Here is a 15,115-nt window from a genome sequence, read left to right as displayed (position 1 = left end):
CAGGGATAATCTTTCTCTTTTCTGGGAAATAAACCAGAATTTCTCTGTGGAGATATAAATATGGGTGAAGAAGTTGTGAATTTTGGATTTTAAATATCATTTTCATTTGATAACTTTCTTGATAATATTTGGTTACTAAGCCCATGATTCCTACATACATTGTTGGTAGGAAGGCAAATCAGTTTTTTGTTTTTGTTTTTGTTTTTAATGTAAGCTCTATGCCCAATGTGGGGCATGAACTCACAACCCCAAGATGAAGATGCATGTTATGACTTTGATCATTTTGAATTTGTTGAGGCTTTTTTTGTGGCTTAATATGTGATCTATTCTGGAGAATGTTTATGTGCACTTGAAAAGAATGTGTATTCTGCTGTTTTAGGATGCAATGTTCTGAATATATCTGTTAATCTATTTGATCCAGTGTGTCATTCAAAGCCGTTGTTTCTGTATTGATTTTCTGCTTAGAAGATGTGTCCCTTGATGTCAGTAGGGGTTTTAAAGTCCCCTACTATTATCGTATTATTATTGATTAGTTCCTTTACATTTGCTATTAACTGTTTTATGTATTTGGGTGCTCCCATGTTGGGTGCATAAATATTTACAATTGTTATATCTTCTTGTTGGATTTTCCCTTTTATCATTATATAGAGTCCTTCTTTGTTTCTTGTTACAGTCTTTGTTTTAAAGTCTAGTTTTTCAACATAAGTATTGCTACTCTTATTTTTGACATCCATTTGTATGATAAATGTTTCTTTGTCCCCTCACTTTCAATCTGCAAGTATCTTCAAGTCTAAAATGTGTCTCTTGTAGGCAGCATATAGGTAAGTCTTGTTTTTTCAATCCATTCTGTAACCCTATGTCTTTTGATTGGAGCATTCAGTCCCTTTACATTCAAAGTAATTAATGATAGATGTGTATTTATAGCCATTTTATTACTTGTTTTGTGGTTGCTCCTGAAGGTTTTCTCTCATCTTTTCTTGTCTTTCTCTCTTTCGTGGTTTGCTGGTTTTCTTTAGTGATATATTTGGATATCTTTCTCTTTATTCTTTGCATAGCTATTTGTGGTGTATGATATATGGTTACCATTAGGTTTGTATATAACAAATTCTACAAACAGCACGCTATATTAAGCTGATGGTCACTTAAGTTTGAACGCCTTCTTTTCTCCTCTCCTCCCCATGTTTTAGGTATATGTTATTATATTTTATATTTTGTGAGTTCCTTGATTGATTTTTCACAATTATTCATTTTTAGTGCTTTTGTGCTTTCTGCCTTCATGCTGTCATTTTTGGTCTCTCTTTTCCACTAAAATTGTCCTCTGTAGTATTTCTTGCATGGCCAGTTTAGTGGTTATGAACGCCTTATTTTTTGTTTGTCTGGGAAACTCTATCTCTCCTTCTATTCTGAATGATAGTCTTGTTTGATAGAATATTCTTGGCTATAGATTTTTCCCATTTGGCACTTTGAATATATAATGACACTCCTTTCTGGCTTGGAAAGTTTCTGCTGAAAAATCTGCTGCTAGCTTTCTAGAGTTTCTGTTATATGTAACTGTCTTGTCTTGTTTTGTCTTACTGCTTTTAAGATTTTTTTCACTCTATTTTGCAAACTTAATTACAATATGTCTTGTTGGTCTGCTTTTGTTGATTTTGTTGGGAGTTCTCTGTGCCTCCTGCATCTGGATATCTGTCTCCTTCCCCAGATTAAGGAAGTTTTCTGGTATTATTTCTTCAAATAAATTCCCTGCTCCCCTTTTTCTGTCTTCTTCTTCTGGAACTCCTATAATACTAACGTTATTACATTTGATGAAGTCACTGAGTTCTCTCATTCTATTCTCATTTTGCATACTTCTTTGTTCTCTCTTTTGTTCAGATTGATTAGTTTCCATTACTTTGTCTTTAATCATTAATTCATTCTTCTGCTTCTTCCAGCCTGCTGTTCATTCCATCAAGAATGTTTCTTATTTTGTTTATTGAGCCTTTTATCTCTGCTCTGTTATCCTTATCTATGTGTTAATGGTCTCACCGATGTCCTCCACTCTTTTCTCAATTCTGTGGAGTATATTTATGATCATTGCTTTAAATTCTCCACCAAGCATGTTACTTATACCTGTTTCATTTAGACCTCTGGCCGTGGCTTTGTCCTGTTCTTTCATTTGGGACAAATTCCTCTGTCTTCTAATTTTTTCTAAGTCTCTGTGCCTGTTTCTCTATGTTAGGAAAGTCCTCTATGTCTCCTACTCTTGAGGGTAATGGCTTTATGAAGAAGACGTCCTGTAGTACCCTCCAGTTTAGGGTCCCCTGTTTCCCAGTGCCTAGTGCTTCCAGGAGTGTCTACAATGTATGCTGTGTGTGCTCTCCTGTTGTGTCCTGAACACTTCATCCTTCAGGCCAGTTGTCTGCAGAGGCTCTCTTTGCCTTTTGTGGGCAGTGTTTGCTCTTTGGCCTAAATGTGGTGCATTTTAAGTAGATGTGCTCTGGTCTGCTTGTGAAAGGAGACCTGTCACCACTGACCTCAGAACCAAGATCTTGCAAAACTCTCCGGTCTGGAGACATGGTGTGGGTAGGTGTTTGGGCCAGTGTTCTGGAAAAGGGGTCCTGCTACACTGATACTGAGGCAAGTCTGACTGGGAAGGACAGTTCCCCTGGTGTGTTGGAGCATGGGGTTTTGTGTAAGCAAATTAGGTGGTAGTGAGTGTCCATGCTGCACTTCCTCCCACAGGTGCCTCTGTGCTTATGCTGAGGAGTAGGGGAGGGAAATGGCACCTGCCAGTTCTTTTGTTCCAGGAGGGGTCTCTCCATGAACACTGTCTCTCTGGGACACACTCAGAGATGAGCAACTAACGTCTTCACTGGGTGCTCCAGGCTCTCTTCAGATCACTGTTTCCATGCCATACATCCATGGGTTATTTGGCCTACCTTCTCTCCAAGAACAGCCCAATGTTCTCTGAGTTTTCCCAGAGCCAAGCATACTGACTTTTAGAACTCCAGGCTTTAAGCATACTGGTTGCAAAAACTCATGAAATTCAGGTGCTCTTGCTTTCCAAGCCAATTGCTATGGGGATTTGTTTTCCCTGTGCACGCCCCTGTGTGCTAGTTTGTCTCTCACCCTTTTCTGCAACTGTGGCTCCCTCCACACTGCAGCAGCCATGCTCTATTTCTCTCCCAAACCATGTCTCCCTACTTCCTACCTTCTTTAATGTACCTCTTCTCTACCTTAAGGTGGATCAGAGAGCTGGCACCAGGGCTCACTGCACTCAGCCGAAGTCCCTGCTCCTATGCCAAGTAGCAGTGCAGCATGTTGGTGCCACCCATTCTTCTTGCAGCCCAGGGGATCCTCAGACCATGGTGTCCACTCCTGGGTCTCCTCCTTCCTTCCCCACCTGAGCACCTTTAAGCCATGCATGACCCCCACAGTGGCAGAGTTCTTAAACTTCAGATTTTATAATCCATTGCTTATAATACCTTGCAGTAGTCTCCCTAAGCAGGGCTCCCTCCCCTCCACAGCACCCACAGTTCTTATCTCCCCCAATCAACTCTCTGTACCTCCTACCTTCCAGAAGGTGGTTGCTTTTCTACTTGTAAACTTGCAGTTTTTTTTTCTCTCAGTCATCAGATTGATTTCCTTGTTGTTCAGATTGATTCAATAATTATCTGTGTTTGAGGGACAAGGCAAGTTTAGGGTCCCTCTACTCCTTCACCATCTTAACTCCTCCCCCCTTGATAACTAATTGTAATCTGAAATGAATCTTATAGAACTAGAATTAAGGTGTCCATGGGGCTGCATTCCTTCTGAAAGCTGCAGACGTGAATCTGCTTCCTTGCATTTTTCAATTTAGATGTGCCTGCATCCTTGGCTCTTGGCCCTTTCCTCCATCTTGAAAGCCAGCAGCACAGCATCCTCTAATCTCAGAAATAAACTGTTTAATGTCTTCGTGGTGCATGTGGTGTCATCAGTCTTTTTAAAAAAATTTTATTTATTTATTTATTTATTTATTTATTTATTTATTTATTTGACAGAGAGAAAGCACAAGCAGGGGGAGTGGCAGGCAGAAGGAGAGGGAGAAGCAGGCTCCCCACTAAGCAGGGATCCTGATGTGGGACTCGATCCCAGGACTCTAGGATCATGACCTGAGCTGAAGGCAGACACTTAACTGACAGAGCCACCCAGGCGCCCTGTCTTCAGTTTTAATATCCAAACTATTCTCCTGGGAGAAGCTTTATCCCAACTTTTGCAGAATAATCATAAAAAATGTGGCATCGTAAACATGAGATCTAGGTTATGACCAATGGCACCTTGAGATCTTTATGTTCTTTCTTTTGGCTTATTGATCAGGAACAAGCTATAGTATGCAACACCAAGACTGACATCACAATTCACTTTTTGATGAGTGTTCACTCAAAGATGTGCTGTTTTGTGAAGCAATTGTTAGCCCTTTCTGAGTCTTTGCTAGGAATTAATAGCCACAAGATGGCACTTAAGGACAAAGGTACAGATTGGATTATTTTCTGAAATGGCCTTGGGTCATGTGTTTCAACCTCCATTCATCTGTATGTCTCAGATTGAATTGTGTATCTCAATTTCAGCATGGCTATGACAAACAGTAGGATCAGGGAAGTGTTAATGCTCTGTAGTTGTGGCTGTGTTTACCAGCCAAGCATTAAGCTCTATTTTCCAGAACATTGAATGTGAGTGCAGGGCTCCTTATGTGGCTGTTCATGTCTGGAAGAATGTCCCAATATGGCATGCTGTGGTCCATACCCCAAAGGATAGATGACTCACTAGGACTCTGTGAGCCTTAAAAATGCTTCTGCTGCTGCTGCTTCCCATGCTTTTGTTGCAAAAAAAAATGATCTTGGTTCTCAAAGTTATTGGAGAAAACATCTTGGCTTCTCTATGGCACCCATCTTTGTGAAAAACAGTAGTGGTTTCCCTCTGCCCCTCCTAAAGGGTTGGAGAGTAACATTACTTTATTAAATATCATAAAATAAACCAACAAATACTTTGGTTTCTATTGCTTTGGCATACCATGTCAAGAGGGTTAGTTCAAATTCTAGTTAGGCCCAAGGTCTCTAAACCCAATAAAGCAAAAAATAAATAAATAAATAAATAAAATAAAATAAACCCAATAAAGCTACAATAGCTTGAAGCGGGGGGGTGGGGGGTGGGCTAGACCATGATAATGTTGATTGAGATTTACTGAATAAAGAGGTTTAAAAGTATAAGCAGTGCAAAAGCCCCCCCCAGGTATACCCAGTAACCCCTAAATACCTTAATACAGGGGGAGGAAATAGAAAGAGAGTTCTGTGATTAGATCCAATTGAAAATTGAAATTTTACTGAACTTTATGCAACAGGAAATAAAAATCATGATTACTGGCTCATACACCTTTATAATACAGGCTTGAAATTAACTCTGACCACTGCTCATATGCACCATATGGAAAGTATATTGTAAGACCCCTAAGTCAACAATCTATTAAGAAACTAATTAAAGTTATTAAAGCAGGCCTACAACATCCACCCACCCCAACATTTCAGGCTTGATCCTCAAAATTTCATCTCCTCTATTGACTGTTCATGTCACAACAGATAGTCCAACCCACTGTACCATTAATTAATACATGTATTTTTCACTAGTCAAAATACCTACAATGAGGGACACCAATTAATAAAAAAAAATGGCATGTGTCAATGGGTATATTATTTCACCAAACACCCAAACAGTTGTAAAGCTTTTACTAACCCTGAACGAACTCCTTTTAACACTGATACTAGACAATTTTCCTCAGGGTGCACCCTCCCCTTAATTATAGGGATACTTTGATCCTGCTGATTACTCAAGCAGCCACTATAAAAGAAGCTTTAGATAGCTTTGAATTATGGCTACCCATTATGAATGACTCAAAACCACAAAATCTCCCTATGATGAAAATAAATCATCCTATCGAGGTAAGCCTCTATCTTGGAATTTTTAGGGTAGCTATCCATTATAAGAGGACTCAACCAAAAGATCTAGTATTGCAGATCTAGTATGGCAGGGTAACACTCCCTAAAACTTTTAAGCCTATCTTTAGCATGTTCATCCAAATCAACCAAAATCCCATTCTGTCCCCTCTGAATCCAAACCTTTAGAACATAGGACTCAGTATACTTCCTTTCTCTGATCTGAGAAAAAGCAGCCACCTCAACCCTGATAAAGGCTCAGCATGCTATTTGGTTTTCAAAGAGCACTTGAAGACAATTGCACCTATGTTTCCTTATTAATGCACTGGTTCCATCATATAAATAGACCTTTATAATACATACACCCAAATAACTATCCTTCCTAGGGACCTCACCACATTTAAATTGAGGACTTTTTACAGGGAATGACAGACATAGAAAGAGAACAAACAAATTCATCTCACTCTGACTATTCAATTACCTTGCCCAGCTTCCCAGTGGTCAGTCCTTCAACTTTCCTATAATTGCAGTGGATGCTCTAATACAACAAACTGCCCATTAACATAAAACCAAATCTCTTAACCTTACTTTTGAATTAGCCAAATAGAACTCTGTGAACGTACCTCCACCTATTGAGATTGTCAATATGGCTCAAAATAAATTAAAACAGGGTCATCAGGAGCTGACACTCATTAAACAGAACTTATTAAAGAAAAGAGTAATAACCTGTACATTTTCTCCCTTCAATGGTTACATATGGAATATTTATCTCAAATTCAGGAGAAACAAATGTTGATAAACTATGGACTACTGCAACTTCAGTGTGATCATATCACCCATTAAGGTCCTTCAATCTTATAATATTAAAATGACTGAGATCATGCAATCATCTATTAATCATCTACATCAGGGACTATATTATAGCCTCCCAGATGAAATTTGCTTTCACATTCAAGGGCACACAATACACTTTTACCCATATACCCATGGAGTATCTCAACAATCCTTCCATTTCACACACTCTGCTAACAATACCTTCATTGCATCTAATAATCCCTAGACATTCAGGTGCATTGTTAGTTGATGACATCCTCCACTGTACAGATTCATTTAGCACACTTCTTAGGACTTACAGACACCACAGGAAGGCTCAGAAAGAGAGCATGAGAAATTGCCCTACACCAAATACAAAACCCTGCCATTGAAGTTAAATTCCTGGGAATCGTTTAGTCATCAAAGGGTACTCTATCCCTGAAACTGTCAAGAAACAGCCTTTCAGAATCAATCAATCAGTCAATAAACAAAGCCCAACATGTCTTGAGTTTTTTTGGCTGGGGTCTTCCTGAGGCAATATATTCTCCACTTACAAATTCTACTTTAGGAGAGGGGTGCAACATGGCAGAGTAGGAGGACCCTAAGCTCACCCCATCCCACGTTTACAACTAGGTTTCACTCACATCTGAGTCAGTAAACTGGAGAGTGATCTGAAGACTGGTGGAACAAACCCCACAGCTAGATGTAGAGAAGAAGCCACATTGGAAAGTTTAGGAAGGGCAGAAACAGGGTCTGGGGCTTCCTGCAGGAGGAGAGGAGATGCAGTCCTGGAGACGGGGAAAGCACCAGGGAGCCCATATAGGGAAAATGAATCTCTATATTGTCTGGTCTTGAAAACTAGAGGGGCTAAACTCTGTGAGTTTGTATAACCAGTGGGACTTGAAGCCTGGAGTTTTGTTTGTTTGTTTGTTTTTTTAAGTTTTATTTTAGTTCCAGTGTAGTTAACATACAGTGTTATATTAGTTTCAGGCATACAACTTATTGATTCAATACTTACATACAACACCCAGTGCTCATCATGATAAGTGCACTCCTTAATCGAAGCCTGGAGTTTTAAGTCAGCTGGATCAGCATTGGGCAAGCTGGGGGGTGAGTGATAGCTGGGTTCCCACCCTTAAAGAAACAACAGCCTGAGGAGAGGCAACATAGAAGTAACAACTTGCACAGTTGGAGAGAGATCCGTTTTTACTCATTATGGAGCTTTTTTTTAATGTATTAATGGTTTATTTTTGCCCAGTTTTATTGAGATATAATTGACATATAACATTGTATAAGGTTAAGGTGTACAACACAATGATTTGATAGATATAGATAGATAGATAGATGATAGATAGATAGATAGATAGATAGATGATACTGATACAGCTATACAGATAGAGATATATGATTACCACAGTAAGTTTAGTTAACATTTATCACCTCACATAGTTACACATTTTTTCTTATAATGAGAATTTTTAAGATCTCATTATATGTTGGGGGACTTCTCTGGGAACAAAGGAGCTGGCAGGCACCATTTCCTCTCCTGCCCCTTGAAATAAAGACAGAGCCACCTGCAGGAGGTGCTGCTGCAAAGACACTTGCTACTTAACTTGCTAGCAGTGCACCCCACCCATGAGTTCTCTTGAATATTTTCCCACTCTAGTCCTGCTGACCTTGGCCCTGGGCTTAGCCAGATTTTGTTAATGCAGCACAAACCCAGCCCAGGCACTGCCTCTACACATTGCACCCTTGCAGCCACTGCACTTTGGGAGATTGGCCTAGGACAGGTGGCTCAGTGCAAATATTATAATGTCACATGAGCCCCAGCCAGCCACCATGCTCCATGCCTAGCTTCTGCACACACAGACACCATGCCACACCAAGTCGCGGTGTCCTTGTCACCACCTCAGCCACAAGCCCTGCCCCCAGCTGCTGCTCCTGCTAATGTGTGCCATGCCCCTGGCCACCACCACTTCAGGGAATCTAGCCTAGCAGTAGTAACTCAGTGCAAATTTTGCTACCATTGCCACCCTACCCCTGAGCCCTCCTAAGGTCATGCCCCCTCAGAACCAGCCTTCCTGGGTCTCACTAACACCACAGAGAGCAAACACAGCCCAAAACAGGCTGTTGGTACAGAAGTCTGGACTCAAAGGGAAAACTACTCAGACACAATGGCAGGATGCAAGCAGCACACATTGGAGACTCCCATGTAGTGCCGGGTCTTGGTGAACAGAGGACACTGCACTGCAGGACACTTCAGGACATCTTTTTTGTAAAGCCATTACTTTCAAGAATAAAGGACATAGTTGACTTTCCTAAAACACAGAAACAGACTCAGAGAGGTAGAGAAAATGAAGAGACAAAGGAATTTGTCCCAAATGAAAGAACACAACCAAATCACAGGAGGAGATCTAAGCAAAACAGAAATAAGTAGTATGCCTGACAGAGAATTTAAAGTAGTAATCATAAAGATACTCATTGGACTAGAGAAAAGACTGGAGGACATCAGTGAGACCCTTAACAAAGAGTTAGAAAATAACATATCAGGGATGAAGAACTCGATACATCAAATTTAAAATACAAAACATGAAAAAACAGTAGGCTACAGGAAACAGAGGAACTTATCAGTGACCTGGAGGATAGAGTAATGGAAAGCAATCAAGCTGAACAGGTAAGAGACAAATAAATGCTGTATAAAGAGAATAGACGTAGAGAACTCAATGACTCCATCAAGTGTAAAAACTCAGCATTAAAGGGATCTCAGAAAAAGAGAGCAATAAAGGGCAGAAAATGTATTTGAAGAAATAATAGCTGAAAATTTTCCAAATCTGGGGAGGGAAACAGAGTTACAGACTCATGAGGCACAGAGATCTCCCAAAAAATGCAACCCAAGGAGGTCCACACTGAGACACATAGTAACTAAAATGGCAAAACATAGTGATAAAGAAAGAGTTTTAAAAGTTGCAAGAGAAAAGAAGACAGTTACAAACAAAGGAAAATCCATACGGGTATCACCTGATTTTCCAGCAGAAACCTTGCAGGCTAGAAGAGATTGGATTGATATATTCAAAGTGCTGAAAGGGAAAAAATCTGAGGCCAAAAATAACTTATCCAACAAGGGTATTATTCAGAATAGAAGATAAGATAAGGAGTTTCTGAGACAAACTAAAACCAGCCCTACAAGAAAGCTTAAAGGAGACTCCCTGAGTGGAAAGGAAAGAGCCTAACGAGAATATAAAAATTAAAGAACACAAAAATAGTAAAAATAAATATTTCTGTAAAAATCAGTCAAGGTATTCATAAAATAAAAGGATGTAAATATGATACCCAAAATCTGAAATGTGGAGAGGAGAGGAGTAAAGAATGAGTTTAACATTAAGTGACCATCAACTTAATATAGACTGCTATATGCAAAATATGTTATATATAGACCAAATGGTAACTACAAATAAAAAAAACAGTAATAGATATGCAAAAACTAAAGAGTAAGGATCCCAAGTATATCACTAAAGAAAACCAAACAAATCATTAAAGAAAGGAGAATCAGAAAAAAACTACAAAAACAACCACAAAACAAGTAATAAAATGGCAATACATATCTATCAATAATTACTTTGAATGTAAATGGACCAAATGCTCCAATCAAAAGACATAGCATGTCAGAGTGGATAAAAAAACAAGATCCATTCATATGCTGCCTACAAGAGACTAATTTTAGACCTAGACACCTGCAGATTGAAAGTGAGGGGATAGAGAAATATCTATCATAGAAATGGATATGAAAAGAAAGCCAGAGTAGCAATACTTATATTAGACAAAATAGGCTTTAGAACAAAGTCTGTAAAAAGAGAAAAAAAAAGGACACTGTGTAGGGACACCTGGGTGGCTCAGTCAGTTAAGCATCTGACTCTTGGTTTCAGCTCAGTTCATGATCTCAGGGTCATGAGATTGAACCCTGCACTGGGCTCCACACTCAGTGCAGATTGTGCCTAAGATTCTTTCCCCCTCCCTCTCACTCCCTTTCTGCTCCTCTCCCCATACTCTCTCTCTCTTTCTCATAAATAAATAAATAAATAAATAAATAAATAAATAAATATTTTTTTAAAGGACACCATATAATAATAAAGGGGACAATCCAACAAGAACACATAATTGTAAATATTTATGCACCTAGCATGGGAGCACCCAAATATATAAAATAGTTAATAACAAACATAAAGCAACTAATCCATAGTAATACAATTAGAGCAGGGGACAATAACACTCCACTTACATTGGGGGACAGATCATCCAAACAGAAAATAAATAAGGAAACAGTGACTTTGAACAACACACTGGATCAGATGGACTTAACAGGCATATTCAGAACATTGAATCCTAAAACAGCAGAATGCACCTTCTTTTCAAGTGCACATGGAACGTTCTCCAGAATAGATCACATATTGGGCCACAAAACAAGGCCCAACAAATTAAAAAAAGATCCAGGTTATACCATGCATCTTTTCTGACCACAATGCTTTGAAACTAGAAATCACCCACATGAAAAAATCTGAAAGGACCACAAATACACGAAGGTTAAACAACATGCTACTAAACAATGAATGAGTCAACCAAGAAACCAAAGAAGAAATCAAAAAGTACCTGGAAACAAATGAAAATGAAAACACAATGGTCTAAAACCTTTGGAATACAGCAAAAGCTGTTCTAAGAGGGAAGTTTACAGCCATACAAGCCTACCTCAAGAAGCAAGAAAAATCTCAAATAAACAACCTAACCTTACACATAAAGGAGCTAGAAAAAGAACAACAAACAAAACCAAAAATCAGCAGAAGGAAGGAAATAATGACTAGAACAGTAGTAAATGATATAGAAACTTAAAAAAGTAATAATAATAATAGAGCAGATCAATGAAACCAGTAGCTGTTTCTTTGAAAAGATCAACAAAATTTATCAATTTTAGCCAGAATCACACAAAAAAGAGAAAGGACCCAAGTAAAGTCACAAATGAAAGAGGAGAAATAACAACAAACAGCACAGAAATACAAACAATTATAAGAGAATATTATGAAAACCTATATGCCAGGTACATTCAGCCTCAGCAGCTTTCAGCTCTCCAGTTCTAGACTATTATTTGGTAACCCAGAATCTAACCCATTTTCTTCAAGACTTTATTCTCATGCAGAAAATTCCATTTCAGAGCACAACTTTCCATTCAATACAACACTGTGTCTTCACATTCTCCTTCCCTCCTTGCTTCATCGTAGCATTTCATTCATGAGTGCACTATCCTCACACCCATTCAGAAAACACACTCTCCTTTTTCTTTCAGAGACCCCACTGCTCTCCAAGGACCTTGCTGCCAAAATCTATATAGAGCTCACTGAACACAAGGTCCCCATGCTAAACTATACTAGCCTTTGGGCATGCCATCTGCCTTCTGAGGCTGAGCCAGGAAGGGGTCTTTTGCCTTAAAGGACACTTTCATTGCTTGTGAAGAACTGGCAGAGACAAAGTTAAACAAATAAATCAGTAAGTGAGACATATATTAAAATATATTTGACAAATATATTTGACAGTCTAAATGTCCTGGGCTGTCACTGACATATTTTTCTGGCTTTTCCCACCAGGCTGGGTTGATACACTCTTCCAGAAACTACTTATAGTGCTCTGTTGCCTGGATATGGGACTCATCAAATTTTATTATATCAAATTCAAATTTAATTAGGTAAAGCATAGTACATTTCGGTCACCAGTCAAACTAAGGTTGAATTATTATAGAGTTTGACTCCATTTTTTATCTGAGCACTCAGAGGATTTTGATAATGCCTTCTTTTCTATTTATTAAGTTTTAATTTTAATTCCACTATAGCTAATATACAGTGTTATGTTAGTTTCAGGTATAGAATATAGTGAATCAACAGTTCCATACATACTCAGTGCTCATCACTAGTGTCCTCCTCAATCTCCATTACCTTTTTCACCTATCTCCCTACCCATCTCCCCTCTGGTAACCATCAGTTTGTTCTCCATAATTAAGAGTCCATTTCCTGGTTATCTCTCTCTCTTTTCTTTTTTCCCTTTGTTCATTTGTTTTATTTCTTAAATTCCACATATGAGTGAAATTATATGGTATTTGTCTTTTCTCTGACTTATTTTGCTTAGCATTATACTCTCTAGCTCCATCCTTGTCATTGCAAATGGCAAGATTTCAAGATTTCATTCTTTTAAATAGCTGAATAATATTCCATTGTGTGTGTGTGTGTGTGTATCCCTTCTTTATCCATTCATCTGTTTTTAATGATTTATTTATTTTAAAGAAAGAGTGAGTGGTGGGTGGAGGGGCAGAGGGAGAGAATTCTCAGGCAGACTCCTTGCTGAATGTGGAGCCTGATGCAGGGCTCAGTCTCATGACCCGTGAGATCATGACCTGAGCCAAAACCAAGCCGGATGCTTAACTGACTGAGCCACCCAGGTGCCCCTATCCATTCATCTATTGATGGATGTTTGGGCTGCTTCCATAGTTTGACTATTGTAAATAATGCTGCAATAAACAAAAGAGGGCATGTATCCCTTTGAATTAGTGTTTATATGTTTTGGGTAAATATCCAGTAGTGTGATTACTAGATCATAGGGTAGTTCTATTTTTAACTCTTTGAGGAAACTCCATACTGTTTTCCACAGTGGCTGCACCAGTTTGCAGTTCCAACGGTGTACAAAACTTCCTTTCTCTCCACATCCTCACCAACACTTTTTGTTTCTTGTGTTGTTAATTTTAGCCATTCTGACAGCTGTAAGTAATGTTTCACTGTGGTTTTGATTTACATTTCCCTGATGATGACTGATGTTGACCATCTTTTCATGTGTTTGTTGGCTATCTGGATGTATTCTTTGGAGAAATGTCTGTTCATGTCTTTTGCCCATTTTTTTAAATAGTGCACCTGATCTGTTTATCTTCTCAGCTAGTTCTTTTGTTTTATTTTATTTCTTTCTTAGGTTAAGTTAGTCACCATACAATACATCATTACTTTTTGATGTAGTGTTCAATGATTCATTAGTTGTGTATAACACCCAGTGCTCATCACAACAGGTGCCCTCCTTAATACCCATCACCCTGTTACCCCATCCCCCCACTCCCCTCCCCTCTGAAACCCTCAGTTTGTATCCCAGAGTCCATAGTCTCTCATGGTTTGTCTCCCTCTCTAATTTCAGTTTTCCCTTCCTTCCCTTATTCTCCTCCATTCTATTCCTTATGTTCCACATACAGTGAAACCATATGATAATTGTCTTTCTCTGCTTGACTTATTTCACTTAGCATAATCTCCTCCAGTTCCAACCATGTTGATGCAATTGGTGGGTATTCATCCTTTCTGATGGCTGAGTAATATTCCACTGTATATATGAACCACATCTTCTTTATCCATTCATCTGTTGAAGGGCATCTTGGCTCCTTCCACAGTTTGGTTATTGTGGACATTGCTGCTATGAACTCTGGGGTGCAAGTGCCCCTTCTTTTCACTACATCTGTATCTTTGGGGTAAAGACCTAGTAGTGCAATTGCTGGGTCATAGGGTAGTTCTATTTTTAACTTTTTGAAGAACATCCATACTGTTTTCTAATGTGGCTGTACCAGCTCTTTTGCCCATTTTTTAATTAGATTATTTGCTTTTGGGTGTTGAATTGTATCAATTCTTTATATATTTTGGACACAAACCCTTTATCAGGTATGTCATTTGCAAATATCTTCTTCCATTCCATAGATTGCCTCTCAGTTTTGTTGATTATTTCCTTCACTGTGCCGAAGCTTTTATTTTGATGTAGCCCATTTTTGATGTTTGAATATAAACAACTTTCGAGCCCCATCACTACCTTTTATCCCTTTTATCCCATATCTGTACAAACCAATAAGAAAACCTAAGCATTCTCTTCCTTGGCATTGTGAGGACCTAAAACCACAAAAACCCTAGCCCATGCTCAGATACCTTCCCCTACACCTCATGTCTCAAATACAATAAAAGCTAAAGCCATGCCTTTGCTTTGCTCTTGTCACCTTGAATGGCATACAGCAGACCTGCTCCTGAAAGAAAATCCCATAGTGTGATAAATAAAGTTTTTAACATCTTTTTTGCATGAGGTACCATCAATGTTGACATCTAAATTATAAAACTTCTTTGGTGTCCATTCCACACTCCACACAGTGACCATAAAACAAACTGAGTTTTCTTTAATGAGCCAATTTGGAAAAACAAAAAAATGTAAATGAGCAAGTTAATTCCATTTATTTTTATTGATATGACTGCTATGTTTAGTATCATTCTTATTATATTATCTATTAATAAATTGAGAAATAATTCATA

This window comes from Callorhinus ursinus, unplaced genomic scaffold (assembly GCF_003265705.2).
Source record: "Callorhinus ursinus isolate GAN/ISIS: 27379988/994484 unplaced genomic scaffold, GSC_fseal_2.0 scaffold40, whole genome shotgun sequence".
Lineage (NCBI taxonomy): Eukaryota > Metazoa > Chordata > Mammalia > Carnivora > Otariidae > Callorhinus > Callorhinus ursinus.
This window is presented reverse-complemented; position numbering follows the sequence as displayed.